This window comes from Erythrolamprus reginae, chromosome 7 (genome assembly GCF_031021105.1).
Source record: "Erythrolamprus reginae isolate rEryReg1 chromosome 7, rEryReg1.hap1, whole genome shotgun sequence".
NCBI classification, from domain to species: Eukaryota; Metazoa; Chordata; class Lepidosauria; order Squamata; family Dipsadidae; genus Erythrolamprus; species Erythrolamprus reginae.
Genome location: NC_091956.1, coordinates 80,083,655 through 80,104,925, shown reverse-complemented (window position 1 = coordinate 80,104,925; position 21,271 = coordinate 80,083,655).

Here is a 21,271-nt window from a genome sequence, read left to right as displayed (position 1 = left end):
CTGGATTGAGAAGAGAATAATTTAAAGAGTTGACGAGATTTCAAAACATTTAGATAATAACATGAAATATACAAATATATAATGTATAATAAGTGAAATTCATCTTATTTCTTTATTGATGAAAGTAACTAATCAAATCAGAAATTGTTGCATATTGATTTAGAAATGGGTTATGATCTTTGTATGTATATGGTTTTTTTTCTTTTTATTATATTGGAAAATTTAAATAAAGTTTAAAAAAAGAATAGAGATGTAGGAATAGAAGAAAGGTATAGGAGATATAGGAGAGCAATAGGACAGGGGATGGAAGGCACTCTAGTGCACTTATGTGGACTTAGTGCACAATTCTCCCAACAGGGAGGAAACTTCCAGTTAGATCTCTCATTGATAGTAGTAGATGCTTGGAACAAACTTCCAGCAGACGTGGTTGGTAAATCCACAGTAACTGAATTTAAACATGCCTGGGATCAACATATATCCATCCTAAGATTAAAATACAGGAAATAGTATAAGGGCAGACTAGATGGACCATGAGGTCTTTTTCTGCCGTCAATCTTCTATGTTTCTGTAAAGTTTACATCTGATATTTCTCGTTCTCTGACTTTTGAGGTTCATTGCAGTGCGGGAAGTGTTCCTCTTTTTGTTTTTAATCCACAAAGCATAAATGGGGAACTTAAGCTGCATCAACAGGGGGATGCACTCCAAGACTAGGGAGGTATTAATGTCCACTCTAACGCCCTGATCAGACCACACCTGGAGTATTGCATTCAGTTCACTTCAAAAGAGCCATAGAAACTCTGGAAGGGGTATAGAAAAAAGCAACCAAAATGATAAGGGGACTAGAAACCAAGACATAAGAAGAGAGGTTGTAGGAACTGAGCATGGAGATTCTAGTGAAAAAAAGGGCCAGGGGGAATATCTTTCAGCTGTGGCGAGGGGGGCGTTTGCCCAGGTTCGCCTGGTGCACCAGTTGCGGTCCTATCTGGACCGGGAGTCACTGCTCACAGTCACTCATGCCCTCATCACCTCGAGGCTCGACTACTGTAACGCTCTCTACATGGGGCTACCTTTGAAAAGTGTTCGGAAACTTCAGATTGTGCAGAATGCAGCTGCGAGAGCAATCATGGGCTTCCCTAAATATGCCCATGTTACACCAACACTCCGCAGTCTGCATTGGTTGCCAATTAGTTTCCGGTCACAATTCAAAGTGTTGGTTATGACCTATAAAGCCCTTCATGGTACCGGACCAGATTATCTCAGGGACCGCCTTCTGCTGCACGAATCCCAGCGACCAGTTAGGTCCCACAGAGTTGGCCTTCTCCGAGTCCTGTCAAGTAAACAATGTCATTTGGCGGGACCCAGGGGAAGAGCCTTCTCTGTGGCGGCCTCGGCCCTCTGGAACTAGCTCCCCCCAGAGATTAGAATTGCCCCCACCCTCCTCGCCTTTCGTAAGTTCCTTAAAACCCAGCTCTGCCGTCAGGCATGGGGGAACTGATATTCCTTCCTCCTAGGCCAGGGGTCCCCAAACTTTTTACACAGGGGGCCAGTTCACTGTCCCTCGGACTGTTGGAGGGCCGGACTATAAAAAAAACTATGAACAAATCCCTATGCACACTGCACATACCTTGTTTTAAAGTAAAAAACAAAATGGGAACGTACTATTTAGAGGGGGAAGAAGGTCTGAAATTCATATATGTTTATGTTTTGTTTTTAATTTTCTTTTGTTGACATCTGATTGGCTATACAAGGTTTTCTTGGCTTATGAAAAATGTATAAAGAAAGAAGGAAGCACTTTGGCATAATGGTTAATAAGTTAGAAATATAATTGGTGTTGCACTTTTTGAAGGAACATTAAGGAGGAAATTTAATTAAAAGAAAATGAATGTAACTGGATGACAAAATTAGAAAAAAAAACTTTTGCAACTTTTTTGATGATTGATATTAGTTGCTAACAAAATACTGCATTTTATTCATGGAAAATTAGGTGGTACACTGTGTTGTTTGAATGTATGTTGAGAGAAAAATTAAAGAAAATTACCCTCCCCAAAACAGTCCTTCCTTCCTCTGTCCCTCCATTCATTTCATTCTTCCTTCCTTCCCTCCTTCATTCCTCTCCACTTCTCCTTCCCTCCCTCTCTTTCCCTTTTCTTTCTTTCTCTCTTTTCCCTGTGCTCTTGTCACTCACCGGCGGGCCGGATAGATGGCCTCAGTGGGCCACATGTGGCCCGCGGGCCGTAGTTTGGGGATCGCTGCCCTAGGCCATATTAACAGCATTATCTGTTGATCTATTTGCTCAGTATGCAAATTGCAGGAGGTCTAATAGTGGATCCGTGATGGTTTTCAAGTGGGACATCATTAGCATTTCAAAGGTTTGGAGGAACTGGTCAGTAGTTACCATTTAATTGATTGCCTGGTATTTACTAAGAAAAACAAAGTTGAAAAATGTCTCACATAAACTTTTTTTGCTTTAATAAATGGCGAGAAGTTAGAAGTTCTCTGAAAGCAAAATTATCTCCTTTGTTGGACAGGACAATTTGATGATGCCCATCGTTTTGCATTTATCTCAAGCAAGTATCCCCTGACGAATTTCCCCAAATCCAGAAAATTTTATTTCCCTTGCGAGGAAAGAAAATGGTGTAGGAATCTTGCTTGCTGGAAAGAGGGAAGGGATGAATCTGGTGTTTCCTTTGTGTCCACCTTGATGGACGCTCTATTGTATTTTTCTCGCTGGCTATAAATCAGAGCAAGAAGCGTTGCTAAGAAAAGAGCAGGGGTTGGGCATGAAGCCCGAATGGGAGCCACAGGAGGAGAATGAGACAGGCGTTGCTTCTTCACTTGAGTTAAAAGCCTGCGAGAGCAGGGAGGACCATGAAGTCAGCAACGGTACAGCGGAAGCAGGCAACGGAGAGCCAGCCAGGTCTTCGAGGGATCAATGAAGTCAATCTTCCCCAGAAGGCTAAGAAACCTTCACCCTCTAAGTGGACCAAATGGGAGGTGAGTGATCTTTGTTGGGATTTGAGGTTGTGGTGGATATTATAGGGGAATCTCTTTATCCAAAGCCATCTGTAAATTTATATTTAATCTGTAATATTATTATTATTATTATTATTATTATTATTATTATTATTATTATTATTATTATTACTATTACTATTATTATTATTACTATTATTATTACTATTACTATTATTACTATTATTATTATTATTACTATTATTATTATTATTACTATTATTATTATTACTATTATTATTACTATTATTATTATTACTATTATTATTATTACTACTATTATTATTATTACTATTATTATTACTATTATTATTACTATTATTATTATTATTATTATTGTTGTTATTATTATTATTATTATTATTATTATTATTATTATTATTACTATGTCAGTACAACACAGCAAACGAGATCACTATGCTGGATTTCGTATTTCATCACCAGTCGGGCGCTTCCCAAGCACCTAGGACTGCGTGATGTAGCAGCGAATTATGTTTGCCGATCCCAGTAAAGCAGCCTTTTGCGATTGATAGATGGAGATTTTGTCAATTCCGATGGTTTTCAAATGTCCGCTGAGATCCTTTGGCACTGCGCCCAGCATGTCAAGTACCACTGGGACCACTTTCACGGGCTTATGCCAGAGTCGTTGCAGCTCGATTTTTAGATCTTCGTATTTCACTAATTTCTCTAGCTGCTTCTCCTCAATTCTGCTGTCTCCTGGGATTGCGATGTTGATGATCCATACTTTCTTTTTTTAAATTATTATTATTATTATTATTATTATTATTATTATTATTATTATTATTGATTAGATTTGTATGCCACTCCTCTCTGAAGACTCAGAGCAGCTCACAACAATAAAACACAGTACAAATCCAATTATGAAAAACAGTTTAAAAACACTTAAGATAAAAAAACAATCATACATCCCAAACATACCATGCATTAAATGGAACGGCACAGGGGAATCAGTTCCCCCTTGCCTGACAGCATAGGTGGGTTTTAAGGAGTTTGCAAAAGGCAAGAAGGGTGGGGGCAATCCTAATCTCCTGGAGGAGTTGGTTCCAGAGGGTTGGGGCCGCCACAGAGAAGGCTCTTCCCCTGGGTCCCGCCAGGCGACATTGTTTAGTCGACAGGACCTGGAGAAGGCCAACTCTGTGGGACCTAACTGGTCGCTGGGATTCGTGCGGTAGAAGGCGGTCACGGAGATATTCTGGTCTGCCTTGGTCTCTTCAGCCGTGAAAGACGGCGTTTAAGGGGTGACTTGATCGAAGTGTATAACATCATGCATGGGATGGAAAAGGTGGATAGAGAAAATAATAATACTAAGACAAGAGGGCACTCCCTAAAGCTCATAGGTAAGAAAGCGAGGACAAATAAAGGGAAATATTTCTTCACTCAGAGGGTTGTTGGTTTATGGAATTCACTTCCAGAAGAGGTCGTGATTGACAATAAATTTCACATGTTGTCAGCACATTCAACTTCGTACAGATCAAAGTATTCAATGATAATATTTCATTTATTCAGATCTAGGATATGTTCTTTGAGTGTTCCCTTTATTTTTTTTTTGAGTAGTGTATATTCCAAGCTATTACTGGATTGAATGTATGTAAAGACAACTAGACACAAGAACAGTTTTTTCCCGAACGCCATCACTCTACTAAACAAATAATTCCCTCAACACTGTCAGACTTTCTACTAAATCTGCACTTCTTATTTCTACTAGTTTTTCTCATCATTCCTATCACCCATTTCCTCCCATGTTGACTGTATGACTGTAACTTGTTGCGTATATCCTAAGATTTTTATTAATATTGCTTCTTCATTGCTTATTTGACCCCTATGACAATCATTAAGTGTTGTATCACATGATTCTTGACAAATGTATATTTTATTTTATGTACGCTGAGAGCATCTGCACCAAGACAAATTCCTTGTGTGTCCAATCACACTTGGCCAATAAAAAAATTCTATTCTACTCTATTCTATTCTATTCTATATCTCAAACAACTTTAGGGAGGGATCCAGAAGTTGCAGAAGAAACATTACAATCTATTTTAAAGCAGAGAAGAACTCTATTCATTTATTTTTATTTATTTATTTATTTATTTATTTATTTTATTTATTTATTTTGTCCAATACACGATGACAGTTTTAGTGGGTGTATATATATATATATATATATATATATACACACACACACACACACACACACACACACACATAGTAAAATACATGATGAAGGTTATAGAGGAGATACTCACAGTAAAATATATCTATGAAAGAATAGAAAAGAAGATATAGTAATAGAACATATCAATGAAGGAATAGAAGAAGAGATATAGGAATAGAAGAAAGGTATAGGAGATATAGGACAGGGGACGGAAGGCACTCTAGTGCACTTGTACTCGCCCCTTACTGACCTCTTAGGAATCTGGATAGGTCAACCATAGATAAACTAATGGTAAAATGTTGGGGGTTTGGGGATGACACTATGGAGTCCGGTAATGAGTTCCACGCTGCGACAACTCGGTTACTGAAGTCATATTTTTTACAATCAAGTTTGGAGCGGTTAATATTGAGTTTAAATCTGTTTAAATATTAAGTTTAAATTCAATGTGAGATTTTCCCCCCCAGGACAGTGTTTTCTTTTGCAAGAGCTGATTGCTAATAACTAGGTACTCTGTGATTAAAAAACACAACTTGTCAGGCTTAAAAAGACAGCTGAAATTTTATTTGCCCAGAGGCTGTCAAGTAGACATTTGAACCATTGTGGAAGGTGGAGATTTGCTGCCTGTGATATTGTTTGGCTTCAAATAAATTGTCAGAGGCTGCCTGGGAATATGTGATAAACTAATTTAGTAACAACCTGTACAAAAGAAGTGTGAATGGCCCATTCTTTTATTACATGGAGAAAAGAGATCACAGTTACTCTGCCTAAAACAGAACTATCTGTCTATTCCTCCATTTGTATTCTCATGAAGGGATAGTTTAAAAAAAAACACCCACCTCTGTTTCATAAAACATAGAAACATAGAAGACCTCATGGTCCATCTAGTCTGCCCTTATACTATTTCCTGTATTTTATCTTAGGATGGATCTATGTTTATCCCAGGCATGTTTAAATTCAGTTACTGTGGATTTACCAACCACATCTGCTGGAAGTTTGTTCCAAGGATCTACTACTCTTTCAGTAAAATAATATTTTCTCCTGTTGCTTTTGATCTTTCCCCCAACTAACTTCAGATTGTGTCCCCTTGTTCTTGTGTTCACATTTCTATTAAAAACACTTCCCTCCTGGACCTTATTTAACCCTTTAACATATTTAAATGTTTCGATCATGTCCCCCCCTTTTCCCTTCTGTCCTCCGGACTATACAGATTGAGTTCATTAAGTCTTTTATTTTCTTTTTTATAGCTGATGGCTATTGGTGGCTCCATTTTCCTACTGCTTTATATCGTGATGTGTTATGAAAACTTCCATTTCCATGTGGCTCATATGTATGCTCATCTTGGATATCCCAATGCCCAGCACATTGTGGGACAGAGATATTTGAAAGGTAATTTATTCATTCATTCATTCATTCATTCATTCATTCATTCATTCATTCATTCATTTATTAGATTTGTATGCCGCCCCTCTCCGAAGACTCGGGGCGGCTAACAACAATAAAAAAGACAATGTAAACAAATCTAATATTAAAAATAATCTAAAAAACCCCCAATTTAAAGAACCAATCATAGATACAAGCATACCATGCATAAATTCTATAAGTCTAGGGGGAAGGGAAAATTTCAGTTCCCCCATGCCTGACGACAGAGGTGGGTTTTAAGGAGCTTGCGAAAGGCAAGGAGGGTGGGGGCAATTCTGATATCTGGGGGGAGCTGGTTCCAGAGGGTCAGGGCCGCCACAGAGAAGGCTCTTCTCCGGGGTCCCGCCAAACGACATTGTTTAGTCGACGGGACCCGGAGAAGGCCGACTTTGTGGGACCTAATCGGTCGCTGGGATTCGTGCGGCAGAAGGCAGTCCCGGAGATATTCTGGTCCGATGCCATGAAGGGCTTTATAGGTCATAACCAACCAAGTCATAATATCTGACTTGAAGAATAACCAGTTCTTAACCCAGGTTTTCAACCTTTGGATCTGTGAAAATGATATCTATGAAAGACCTTGGTTTCTTTATATAGAGCTTGGCCTGACCGAAATGTAAATTATTTTCACATCTAAATTCATTCTAGAAAATTGAAATTTGGATTTCATTCATTACCCTAATTTGTGATTCAATGTATAATTATGATTTATGTATGTGTTGGCTGTTTTCACATATTATGCTGAAACATGGGTGGGTTTTAAGAAGTTTATGAAAGGCAAGGAGGGTGGGGGCAGTTCCAGAGGGCCGGGGCCGCCACAGAGAAGGCTCTTCCCCTGGGCCCTGCCAGACGGCATTGTTTCGTCGATGGGACCCGGAGAAGGCCAACTCTGTGGGACCTAATCGGTCGCTGGTTTATAAAACAGGAACGAGAAACAACAACAATAGCAACAACAATAGATTATTGTTTCTGACTTTATCTCATTGCTAGGTGTTGGTGTAGAAAAGAATGAAGAGAAAGCAATGGAATGGTTTAGGTAAGTGACTTAGGGTAAATTTGATTTGCAATCTAATGTTGCATTTCTCTCTCTCTCTCAATTTTTACACCTAATTCTCCTGTATGTTTATTAGTACAGATCTTGAAGAGTAGCCACATGGTTCCAAAGTGCTTTGCACCCACATTTTTTGTTCAAAATAGAATACCCTATGAGACTAGACTTTCAATCCTGGGCCTAGAAAGTTTAGAACTAAGACGCCTTAAACAAGATCTAAGTATTGCCCACAAGATTATATGCTGCAACGTCCTGCCTGTCGGCGACTACTTCAGCTTCAACCACAACAACACAAGAGCACACAACAGATTTAAACTTAATATTAACCGCTCCAAACTTGACTGTAAAAAATATGACTTCAGTAACCGAGTTGTCGAAGCGTGGAACTCATTACCGGACTCCCTAGTGTCATCCCCAAACCCCCAACATTTTACCCTTAGATTATCTACGGTTGACCTATCCAGATTCCTAAGAGGTCAGTAAGGGGCGAGTACAAGTGCAGTGGAGTGCCTTCTGTCCCCTGTCCTATTGCTCTCCTATATCTCCTATACCTTTCTTCTATTCCTATATCTCTTCTTCTATTCTTTCATTGATATGTTCTATCACTATACCTTCTTTTCTATTCTTTCTTAGATATATTTTACTATGAGTATCTCCTCTATAACCTTCATCATGTATTTAACTATGTGTATATAGATATATACCCACTAAAACCCTCATTGTGTATTGGACTGACTAACTAACTAACTAACTAACTAACTAACTAACTAAATAAATAAATAAATAAATAAATAAATAAATAAATAAAATAGATAGACACCTTGAAACAGACAACGGAAGGCCTCCAATTTAACATTTATCCTGTCACAGTTTGAGAGCAGTTTAGAACTATTTAACTGTACCATTGAATAGCTCCAGTAGGAAGACGAGTTGCAAAGGAAGACATAACACCTTTCCTTTCACAGTCTTGTGTAGACAATAAAATTTTAGTGCAGCAATAATGCTGTGGCAGATGTGTGAGAGGGTCTGTGATATAGAGGTTGGATCGACATTCTCATTTTATTGGCAGAACATCTTTAATATTCTTCAGGTGTCAGTTTGCTCTCGAGCTGGAGTGGCAGAATTCTTTTTGCACTGACCTACACGTTGGCAAAAAGAATTAGAAAGCTGAATAAACAAGATCTTAGAGGACAACCCTCACTCTGTAAAAGACCTTGGAATACTCATATCAAATGACCTAAGTGCCAAAGCCCACTGCAACAACATCTCCAAAAAGGTTTGTTAACCTAATCCTACGTAGCTTCTGCTCCGGTAGTCTCACACTACTAACCAGAGCATACAAAACTTTCACCAGACCAATCCTTGAATACAGCTCATCTGTTTGGAACCCACACCGCATTTAAGACATAAACACTCTAGAAAATGTCCAAAGATACTTCACCAGAAGAGCCCTTCACTCCTCCACTCGAAACAGAATACCCTACGAGACTAGACTTTCAATCCTGGGCCTAGAAAGCTTAGAGCTAAGATGCCTTAAACAAGATCTAAGTATTGCCCACAAGATCATATGCTGCAATGTCCTGCCTGTCGGCGACTACTTCAGCTTCAACCACAACAACACGAGTGCACACAACAGATTTAAACTTAATATTAACCGCTCCAAACTTGACTGTAAAAGTTCAGTAACCGAGTTGTCGAAGCGTGGGACTCATTACCAGACTCCATAGTGTCATCCCCAAACCTCCAACACTTTACCCTTAGATTATCCACGGTTGACCTATCCAGATTCCTAAGAGGTCAGTAAGGGGCGAGTACAAGTGCACTAGAGTGCCTTCTGTCCCCTGTCCTATTGCTCTCCTATACCTTTCTTCTATTCCTATATCTCTTCTTCTATTCTTTCATTGATATGTTTTATTCCTATATCTTCTCTTCTATTCTTTTTTAGATATATCTTACTATGAGTATCTCCTCTATAACCTTCATTATGCATTTTACTATGTGTATACCCACTAAAACCCTCATTGTGTATTGGACAAAATCAATCAGTCAATCAATTAAAATAAATAAATGAGTCCACAAGACATACTTAACTGAGAAATATCCAAAAGGTCTATGTAAGTCCTGGGACAGTTCAAATCAAAATATTGATCTTTCTCCAAATGGATAAATTGGCCCTCCACAATTTATCAGCAACCCCATTAACCAATTGCCTCAGCCACAGGTGTCCTCCGTTATCTTCTATGATACCTGTGCAGTTGGTCCCTTCTAGCTGTGAGCCTGCGCATACGGGCATCTATCAACCGATCCTCCTCTGAGTCTGACGTCCCACTAATGGGGTCATTATCTAATGGGCTGGCTGCATCCACCTCTCCGTCCGATTCCACTCCCCCAGCGTCTGACCTTGGCAATGTATCTTCACTATCAGAAGACGCTGGCCGTAAGACAAGTCTCTGGGAACCTGAGGATTCTCCTAAACCCACGTCCAAATTCCCCATTGCAGGAGCTGGCCCAGAGCCAAGCACAACTAAACATTGCCTCTATTACTGCCCTCGATTATTCTTGACTATCCAGAGATGACAACTTAGTGAGTAGGAGCTTGAAGAGAAGTACAAAGAAACCCCACATTTTAGAAATACAGATTTTGATTACCTGCCTGCCTCCTCTTTTTTTCAGACAAGCAGCTGAGAAAGGCCACCCGCATTCCTCTTTTAATTTGGCTGTTGGCAAACTGAAGAATATGACAACTGGGCTTGAAGACAGGTACGTCTACTGTTTCCTGCTCTGGTGAGCATTCTGTTCTCAGAATTCATCAGCAACCCCATTAACCTAATTAGATTAGATTAGATTAGATTAGATTAGATTTATTGGATTTATATGCCGCCCCTCTCCGCAGACTCGGGGCGGCTCACAACAATAGTAAAAACAGTACATAGTGACAAAATCCAATGCCCACCAATCCAATTACAATTTTAAGTTAAGAAATTCATAAAACAATCCCAATATATATAAAAAACAAGCACACAATCAATCAAACAGCAAAACAACATGGGCAAGGGGGAGATGTTTTAGTTCCCCCATGCCTGACGGCACAGGTGGGTTTTAAGGAGTTTACAATAGGCAGGGAGGGTGGGGGCAATCCTAATCTCAGGGGGGAGCTGGTTCCAGAGGGTCGGAGCCACCACAGAGAAGGCTCTTCCTCTGGGTCCTGCCAGACGACATTGTTTAGTCGACGGGACCCGAAGAAGGCCGACTCTGTGGGACCTAACCGGTCGCTGGGATTCGTGTGGCAGAAGGCGGTCCCGAAGATATTCTGGTCTGGTGCCATGAAGAGCTTTATAGGTCATAACCAACACTTTGAATTGTGACCGGAAACTGATCAGCAACCAATGCAGACTGGGGAGTGTTGGAGTAATATGGGCATACTTAGAGAAGCCCATAATTGCTCTCGCAGCTGCATTCTGCACGATCTGAAGTTTCCGAACACTTTTCAAAGGTAGCCCCATGTAGAGAGCGTTACAGTAGTCGAGCCTCGAGGTGATGAGGGCATGAGTGACTGTGAGCAGTGAGTCCCTGAATAATTGCCTCAGCCCACAGGTGTTCTCATTTATCTTACATTTACCTGTGCAGTTGGTCCCTTCTAGCTATGAGCCTGCGCATACAAGCATCTACCAACCGATCCTCCTCTGTGTCTAAATCTGATTGATATAACATCAAAAACAAGAATGGGGAACCTGTTTCCCTCCCATTGGAACAGTAGTGGGTTCCTACCGGAACAAATAAGGATGCCGCACTGGTAGTAAAATTTGAGCTGCATGCGCATCTTTGGGTATCTTGCGTGCATGTGTCCCAGCATGTTTTTTCTCCTGCGCATGCACAGGGAGCAAAATCTTGTGAAGGGACATGTGTGTGCACGAGAGATTTTGGGTTTTTTTTGCTTCCGCGCATGTGTGGAAGCAAAAAAAAAATGCTGAAATCTCTCGCGCGCATCCCCCCATAAGATTTTGATTTTTGCACATTCACAGAAGCAAAAACATACTAGGATAAATGCGCCTGCACACAAGATACCTGAAACTACATGCGCAGCGCACTTATGCATGCTCCTTACTGACCTCTTAAAAATCTGGAGAGGTCAATTCTTAGTTTATACTTTGTAGTCCAGATTTCCCCCCCCCCCCATTTGTTTAACTGAATAACCAAAATTTTGGGCCCATGCGACCATTGTTCCTTTGAATTCTTTTTCTGTTGTGTCATGTTCCAAAATAAAATTATACATTTTGGATATTTGTTTTCCCTTCTGGGCCTAGGAGAATCCTATCGAGGGTGTTATTTTTTTGAAAACTGAATTTATTTTTATGTTCTTTGTATTTTGATTTAATTTGTAGGTAGAATAGCCAATGAAGATTAATCCCTTTTTCCATAAATTCCACCCATTGCTTCTTGTTCCATCCTCAGGTGCTTTAGAAAATAGCTTGACTCCTTCTTCTTTGTGGCAACCCCTGAAATATTGGAACACTGCTATCATGTCTCCCCTGGTCCCTCTTTTCATTAAACTAGCCATGCTTTTTTATTTTATTTTATTATTATTATTATTATTATTATTATTATTATTATTATTATTAATTGGATTTGTATGCTGCCCCTCTCCGTAGATTCGGGGCAGCTAACAACAGTAGTACAAAACAGCATGTACCGTAAATCCAATACTAAAACAGTTAAAAAACCCTTATTTGTAAAACCAAACATACATACAAACAAATATACCATGCATAAATTGTAAAGGCCTAGGGGGAAAGAATATCTCAGCTCCCCCATGCCTGATGGCAGAGGTGGGTTTTAAGGAGCTTATGAAAGGCAAGGAGGGTGGGGGCAACTCTGATATCTGGGGGGAGTTGGTTCCAAAGGGTCGGGGCCGCCACAGAGAAGGCTCTTCCCCTGGGCCCCGCCAAACGACATTGTTTTGTTGACGGGACCCGGAGAAGGCCACTCTGTGGGATCTAACTGGTCGCTGGGATTCGTGCGGCAGAAGGCGGTCTCGTAGATACCCTGGTCCGGTGCCATGAAGGGCTTTATAGGTGATGACCAACACTTTGAATTGTGACCGGAAATTGATCGCCAACCAATGCAGACTGTGGAGTGTTGGTGTGACATGGGCATATTTAGGGAAGCCCGTGATTGCTCCCACAGCTGCATTCTGCACAATCTGAAGTTTCCGAACACTTTTCAAAGGTAGCCCCATGTAGAGAGCATTGCAGTAGTCGAGCTGATACTTCTAGAATATCAAGCCTCAGTTTGACATGTGTTTATATAACATCCGATGTATCAATGCATCTCATGTAAAAGAGAGATTTTGAGAAACAAACATATATAGCTTTGTATGACTCAACCACAGTACTGCTTTTCTCTGAATGTCAAGTGATGCTTCTCAAAATATAGCAATTCAGTACATAATGGAGACACAGCAAAGAGACAGCTCCATAAGAGAATAGAGACGGGTTCTAGTATGAGAAATAATAAAGAAGCTACATCAGGACAGAATTGCTCATTCTCTGATATTCTCTGCACAACTAATTTAATCTCTTCCAGGGATGTCGAAAAACTCCTAAATGTCGCAGCTGATCACGGGGTCCAAGAAGCTCAAAATCTCCTGGACCACATCAGGAATAGACAGCTACCTTGAAGACAAGAATTATTTAGGGACATGGTTTCAAGTGCATTTTCTTGTTCTTGTTCCCCCGTTATATTATTTGCTTGTGGAATTTTTTATTTGATACGACTTGGCATAGTTTATTGTAGAGGACAAAAAGAAACAAAAATTAATAAATATCCAGCCGTATCTCCATTTATGCTACTTAATGTACCAAGCGTTGGTATTAAAATAGGACCAATGAAGTATTTCAGGACTCAAGACTAATGTTTGAACAATGCATTTCAATAATTGAATGTGCCAGAAGTAAACATGATACATCTTTACCATACATTTCATAATGGACATTGCCCGTATTTAGCATCCACCATTGGTTAACCATCATAACTATCACAATGTACATCACAGGAGACACCGATTAGTGTACATTCAAAGTGACAATAAAGTTATTTTAAGTCTAAGTCTTCTAATTTGTCTACCAGAGTCTTGCTTGATGAGACAAAAGGCCAACATACCCTGTATTCCTAGTGAACAGAATCTGTGGGAAGAAGAGGGGAAAGGGATCGTTTTGCTCTTGAGAAAATAAGATCTGCTTTTATGGTTAAAAAATGTCAGAAGCAAATGAGCTAACAAAGAAACTCAACATACATTAAAAACCCAAAAATAATTTTATGCCATTAGGTTACACTGTTAGAAAAAACATCGTTACACTTAAAAGAAGGAAGGAATGACCTAAGTGCTAAAGCCCACGGCAACAATATTGCCAAAAAGGCTTCTAGAGTTGTTAACCTGATCCTACGCAGCTTCTGCTCCGGCAATCTCACACTACTCACAAGAGCTTACAAAACTTTTCCCAGACCCATCCTGGAATACAGCTCATCTGTCGGGAACCCATACCACATCTCGGACATCAACACCCTTGAAAACGTCCAAAGATATTTCACCAGAAGAGCCCTTCACTCCTCCACTCGAAACAGAAGACCCTACGAAAATAGACTAACAATCCTTGGTCTTGAAAGCTTAGAACTACGTCGCCTAAAACACGATTTAAGTATTGCCCACAAGATCATATGCTGCAACGTCCTACCGGTCAATGACTACTTCAGCTTCAACCGCAACAACACAAGAGCACACAACAGATTCAAACTTAATATTAACCGCTCCAAACTTGACTGTAAAAAATATGACTTTAACAATCGAGTTGTCGAAGCGTGGAACTCATTACCAGACTCAATAGTGTCAACCCCTAACCCCCAACATTTCTCCCTTAGACTATCCACGATTGACCTCTCTAGGTTCCTAAGAGGTCAGTAAGGGGCGTACATAAGTGCACCAGTGTGCCTTTCGTCCCCTGCCAATTGTCTCTCTTTTATTTCATATATCATATATATTTTCTTCCTTTCATTTATCTTCTCTTCTATTTTTACATATTATCTTTATATATATTACTTCATGTCTATTCTCTTCCATATGTATTGTGTATTGGACAAATGAATAAATAAATAAAATTCTTGCTTTTAACCTGGGGATCCGTTGGCAATTATTTGAGCCTAAGAGAAATACTGTACACTATTACTGATTAAGGCCAAGGCATTTCTTTTAATGGACACTAGGGGTCTCCAGCACACTGTCTGAACAATTCTTGTTCTAGGACAGAACTGGTTGTACACATGCAATGCAATGCAACCTTTACGTTTTTGTTCCACTGATACAATTAATATAAATTAATGCTCATCTAATACTTCAGCTGTAGACTGTTCTTCCAGAAAAAAAATAATTTGCGGACATTTTTTCCCCTAGGCTGATATATTTTATCCATACGATCGTTTGACATGGGTGGATATTTTAATTTTGCAAAATTCAACAGCCCTTCACTGGTTATAGTCATTAGATTTCAATGGATGTGATTGACACTAATCTACTTACACCCTGTTGCAGTGGTGACCTTGACTATTTAGCAATAATCACATGTTTAGAATAGCTCAAAAATATATACATTGCTTTCACGGTATTTCCATAGAAATAGTCCTCGAAGAGGGGCGGCATATAAATCCAATTAAATAAATAAATAAAATAAATAAATAGAGGTTTTTTCCCCTTTTAATGAACTCGTTTCTCTTACATACTGGCTGAGGAATTCTGGGAATTGCAGTCCATACATCTTAAAATTGTCAAGGCTGAGAATCCCTGATTTAAGCCCTTCCCCACTGTTTATTTTTATTTTATTTATTTATTTATTTTGTCCAATACACAAATTATTTTATTTATTTATTTATTTTGTCCAATACACAATTTATTTTATTTATTTATTTATTATTTAGATTTGTATGCCGCCCCTCTCCGCAGACTCGGGGCGGCTCACAGCAAGATACAGCAAATCATGACAAATCCAAATAAATTTAAAAGATTTAAAAAGATTTAAAAAGAACCCCATTTACTAACAAACAAACACACACACAAACAAACATACCATGCATAAATTGAACATGCCCGGGGGAGGTGTTTCAGTTCGCCCATGCCTGACGGCAAAGGTGGGTTTTAAGGAGTTTACGGAAGGCAGGGAGAGTAGGGGCAGTTCTAATCTCAGGGGGGAGTTGGTTCCGGAGAGTTGGGGCCGCCACAGAGAAGGCTCTTCCCCTGGGGCCCGCCAACCGACATTGTTTAGTTGACGGGACCCGGAAAAGGCCCACTCTGTGGGACCTAATCGGTCGCTGGGATTCGTGTGGCAGAAGGCGGTCTCGGAGAGGGTTTTAGTGGGTATATATTTATATACACATAGTAAAATACATGATGAAGGTTATAGAGGAGATACTCATAGTAAAATAGATGTAAGAAAGAATAGAAAAGAAGATATAGTAATAGAACATATCAATGAAAGAATAGAAGAAGAGATATAGGAATAGAAGAAAGGTATAGGAGATATAGGAGAGCAATGGGACAGGGGACGGAAGGCACTCTAGTGCACTTGTACTCGCCCCTTACTGACCTCTTAGGAATCTGGAGATAATCTAAGGGTAAAGTGTTGGGGGTTTGGGGATGACACTACGGAGTCCGGTAATGAGTTCCATGCTTCGACAACTCAGTTACTGAAGTCATCTTTTTTACAGTCAAGTTTGGAGCGGTTAATATTAAGTTTAAATCTGTTGTGTGCTCTTGTGTTGTTGTGGTTGAAGCTGAAGTAGTCGCCGATAGGCAGGACGTTGCAGCATATGATCTTGTGGGCAATACTTAGATCTTGTTTTAGGCATCTTAGTTCTAAACTTTCTAGGCCCAGGATTGAAAGTCTAGTCTCGTAGGGTCTTCTGTTTCGAGTGGAGGAGTGAAGGGCTCTTCTGGTGAAGTGTCTTATATTAAAGTGCTACCTACTTTTCCTTTGGCTGGCACAACAAACACGAGTATAACATTTTCTGTCTCCAGTGTCTGCCCTGCTCTTATTATTTCTTTTCTGAGTTCCTGTGAAAAATGATGTCCTGATTTGTGAGCGTACCACTCATTACAGGTAAAGTGACTGATGTTTTCCTTGGGATTTATTGCTCTTTCAGCTTTAGCAGGAAAAACAAAATAATCTACCAATCTGGGCACTGTAGCAAGAGTGAGTTTGACTTCGGCAGTCAGCAGCCTGTGCGCCCATCTTTCGCACACATTAAAACAAAACAAAAAAAGGTAGGAAAAGCAGGTAGGATGCTTGGCTGCATAGCTAGAGGTATAACAAGCAGGAAGAGGGAGATTGTGATCCCGCTATATAGAGTGCTGGTGAGACCACATTTGGAATACTGATGATCATGTGACCAGGGGTGGCTTAAATGTCATGTGACTGGCCAACTTGACGTCACTCACATCAAGGGTTTGGGTTTGGGTTAGGGTGCCTGGCCTTTCCTCACCTCAAAGAGATACAATACAGTGGTCCCTCGATTTTCGCGGGTTCAAACTTCGCGAAAAGTCTATACCACGGTTTTTCAAAAATATTAATTAAAAAATACTTTGCGGTTTTCCCCCCATACCACGGTTTTTCCCACCCGATGACGTCATATATCATCACCAAACTTTCGTCCACCTTTAATAAATATTTTTTTAATAAACTTTAATAATCTAAATGGTTGCTAAGGGAATGGGAAATTGCAATTTAGGGGTTTGAAGTGTTAAGGGAAGGCTTGTGATCCTGTTCATAGCCAAAAATAGTGTATTTACTTCCGCATCTCTACTTCACGGAAATTCAACTTTCGCGGGCGGTCTCGGAACGCATCCCCCGCAAAAATTGAGGGAACACTGTATCCCCATCTATTTACTATTACTGAACATCCAAAATATACTATTTAATTCTATGTATATATGCCATATGTGTACATATATACTACACACAGGTACACAAAAATATACATTATCTACTAGATAAACTGTATGTGTATGTTTACACACACACACGCGCAGCTCTTCTAAAATTATACACATTTAACCTCATTTATTGTGATAGGAAAAACATACCCAGAGCCCAGAAGGGGGAAAAAAAAATATTTCTACCGGTTCTGCGTATCCGATTATACCTAGGAGTCCATCACAAGTAGAGAAAGAAAAATATAGCTGACGAAAATCTACCAGTTTATTTTCTTAATGTCATTTTTACACTGTAGATAAGAAAAGCACTATTTGGTGCCGTTGTATCTAAGATAAGATGAGAATCATCAAAAGAGAGACGATAAATTTTACGCAGGGATACATTCTGGTGGTTTAAGGACTACTGGATAGAATTTTAACTTTGCCACGCGAAAAGAGCCCATAGGGATTTTATTTTTAATCACTGAATCACTTCCATTTACATCTTGCAGCTTATATTTTTTAACATCTCCCCCCAAAAATTTCTCCCTGGAAATGAGTGAGCAGTCCTTGAAAAGGGAACTTAGCACAGCATCTCAGAAGACAAATGCATAATTGGTAATATATGATCCTAAAGGACCCAAGTGTTCATCACACTCTCCCAAGACTCCAATTCTAACCCTTGTACAGTGGTACCTCTACTTATTAAACTTAATTCATTCTTAAGTAGAAAAGTTTGTAAGAAGAAGCAATTTTTCCCATAGGAATCAATGTAAAAGCAAATATGCATGCGATTTGGGAAACCACAGGGAGGGTAGAGGCCCTGTTTCCTCCCAGGAGATTCCTAGAGAGGCCCCATGGAGGCTTCTCCCCACCTTTTCCTGCCCTGTGTCCTCCCAGGAGATTCCTAGAGAGGCCCCACGGAGGCTTATCCCCGCCTTTTCCGGCCCTGTTTCCTCCCAGGAGATTCCTAGAGAGGCCCCACAGAGGATTCTCCCCGCCCTTTCTGGCCCTATTTCCTTCCAGGAGATTCCTAGAGAGGCCCCATGGAGACTTCTTCCCACCTTTTCTGGCCCTGTTTCCTCCCAGGAGATTCCTAGAGAGGCCCCACGGAGGCTTCTCCCTGCCTTTTTCAGGTTACAGTTTCAGAGGCTCGGGTTTGTAAGTAGAAAAGGGTTATTGAGAAGAGGCAATTTTTTTTTTTGAACACCCGGTTCTTATCTAGGAAATGTTCTGTCGAGCTCTCTGGTAGAATCCTCCCGAAAATGCACAGATACAATTTCAGACACACACACCTTTGACAATTCAAAACAATGTTCTTTATACCTAAAATGCAAATAAACAGAGCACTCTTTTTGTATAGCAAAGAACACTCGTCTCCAAACAAACTGGTAATTTGTACAAGTCCCTTATCAGTTCTGTGATACTTAGCTTGCAGATGTGAGGCAATTCACAGTCCTTCTTCTTTCACAAAGTGAAACACACTTTGCTCTGGTTTAGTTTCAAAGTGGGGAAAAATCAGCACACAAAGGTCAAAGTCGGCAAAGCAGGCACGAAACACAACGATCAGATAATCCTCCACAATGGCCAAACCCACAGGCTGCTATTTATAGCAGCCTCACTAATTACCACAGCCCCACCCAACCACAGGTGGCCTCATTTTCTTTGATAATAATCTCTCAGTTGTTGCTGCCTATGCATCGCTCTCCGCATGCGTGGCTGTATCATTAACTCTTGTTCTGAATCCAAGGAGGAGCTAGATAATTGATCTCCTTCTGAGCTGTCTGCCACGCTCTCCTCCTCCCTGTCACTCATGTCTTCTTGGTCAGAGGAGCCTTCATCGGCAGATTCCACCGGGAGCAAAGCAGGCCTGCAGCATGTGGATGTCTCCCCCACATCCACAGTCCTTGGGGCAGGAGCTGGGCCAGAGCTAACCACAATAGGAAAGTTCATAAGTAGAGGCGTTCTTAGGTAGAGGTGCCACTGTACTTAGAAAAATGAATCCCTGCAAATTGTTATGTGAAAAACACTTTCCTGTTTTAACAAACAACGGCTGCACACCTCTGTCTTTTTGTGCCCTTTTTATTATTATGGAAACTTTTCATAATCCAGGGTTAAGAGATATATCAACGGTTCATCCTCTCTGTATATATTTGCAGGGGGAAAAAATCTTGTCCTTGTCCTTGATCTATTCGTTTTAGCTTAGTACAATATACAATGTTCTATGAGCATATGCTGCCCTGCCTAAAGATGTATCTCTTTCATTTGTGTGTTCAGATACAAGGTTGTCTGGGAGGCTCCGGCCACAAAAGACTACAGTGCTGGGTTTTTTTTCTGCAGTAAATGACCTCAAATGTTTTATACTGCAAATAAGGAGAGCACTATTTATTTTATTTATTTATTTTGTCCAATACACAATGAGGGTTTTAGTGGGTATATATCTATATGCACATAGTAAAATACATGATGAAGGTTATAGAGGAGATACTCATAGTAAAATATATCTAAGAAATAATAGAAAAGAAGGTATAGTGATAGAACATATCAATGAAAGAATAGAAGAAGAGATATAGGAATAGAAGAAAGCTATAGGAGATATAGGAGAGCAATAGGACAGGGGATGGAAGGCACTCTAGTGCACTTGTATTTGTATTTATTTATTTTATTTATTTATTTATTTATTTTGTCCAATACACAATGAGGGTTTTAGTGGGTATATATCTATATACACATAGTAAAATACATGAAAAAGGTTATAGAGGAGATACTCATAGTAAAATACATCTAAGAAATAATAGAAGATATAGGAATAAAATATATCAATGAAAGAATAGAAGAAGAGATATAAGAATAGAGGAAAGGTATAGGAGATATAGGAGAGCAATAGGACAGGGGACGGAAGGCACTCTAGTGCACTTGTACTCGCCCCTTACTGACCTCTTAGGAATCTGGATAGGTCAACTGTAGATAATCTAAGGGTAAAGTGTTGGGGGTTTGGGGATGACACTATGGAGTCCGGTAATGAGTTCCACGCTTCGACAACTCAGTTACCGAAGTCATATTTTTTACAGTCAAGTTTGGAGCGGTTAATATTAAGTTTAAATCGGTTGTGTGCTCTTGTGCTGTTGTGGTTGAAGCTGAAGTAGTCGCCGACAGGCAGGACGTTGCAGCATATGATCTTGTGGGCAATACTTAGATCTTGTTTAAGGCGTCTTAGTTCTAAGCTTTCTAGGCCCAGGATTGAAAGTCTAGTCTCGTAGGGTCTTCTGTTTCGAGTGGAGGAGTGAAGGGCTCTTCTGGTGAAGTATCTAATTAGTTCTAATTAGTATTTCAGGAGGGTGAAAGCTTGTCTCGTATTTTTGTACTATTTTGTTTTAAAATCTGCTTTGTGTGTTTGGGCAGAATGGAGAGGACTTTCTGCCGGGCATTTCTATTCCTCCTACTCCTATTCTTTCTTTCTCTCTAACCTGGTCTAGCAAGGCAACATCACGAAAATTAATTTTTGTTTTAGCAAACTGAGAATGAAACATCCTTCCCGGATTTTTTTAAAAATTATTATTGTTATTATTATTATTATTATTATTATTATTATTATTATTATTATTATTATTAATTGGATTTGTATGCCGCCCCTCTCCGCAGACTCGGGGCGGCTAACAACAGT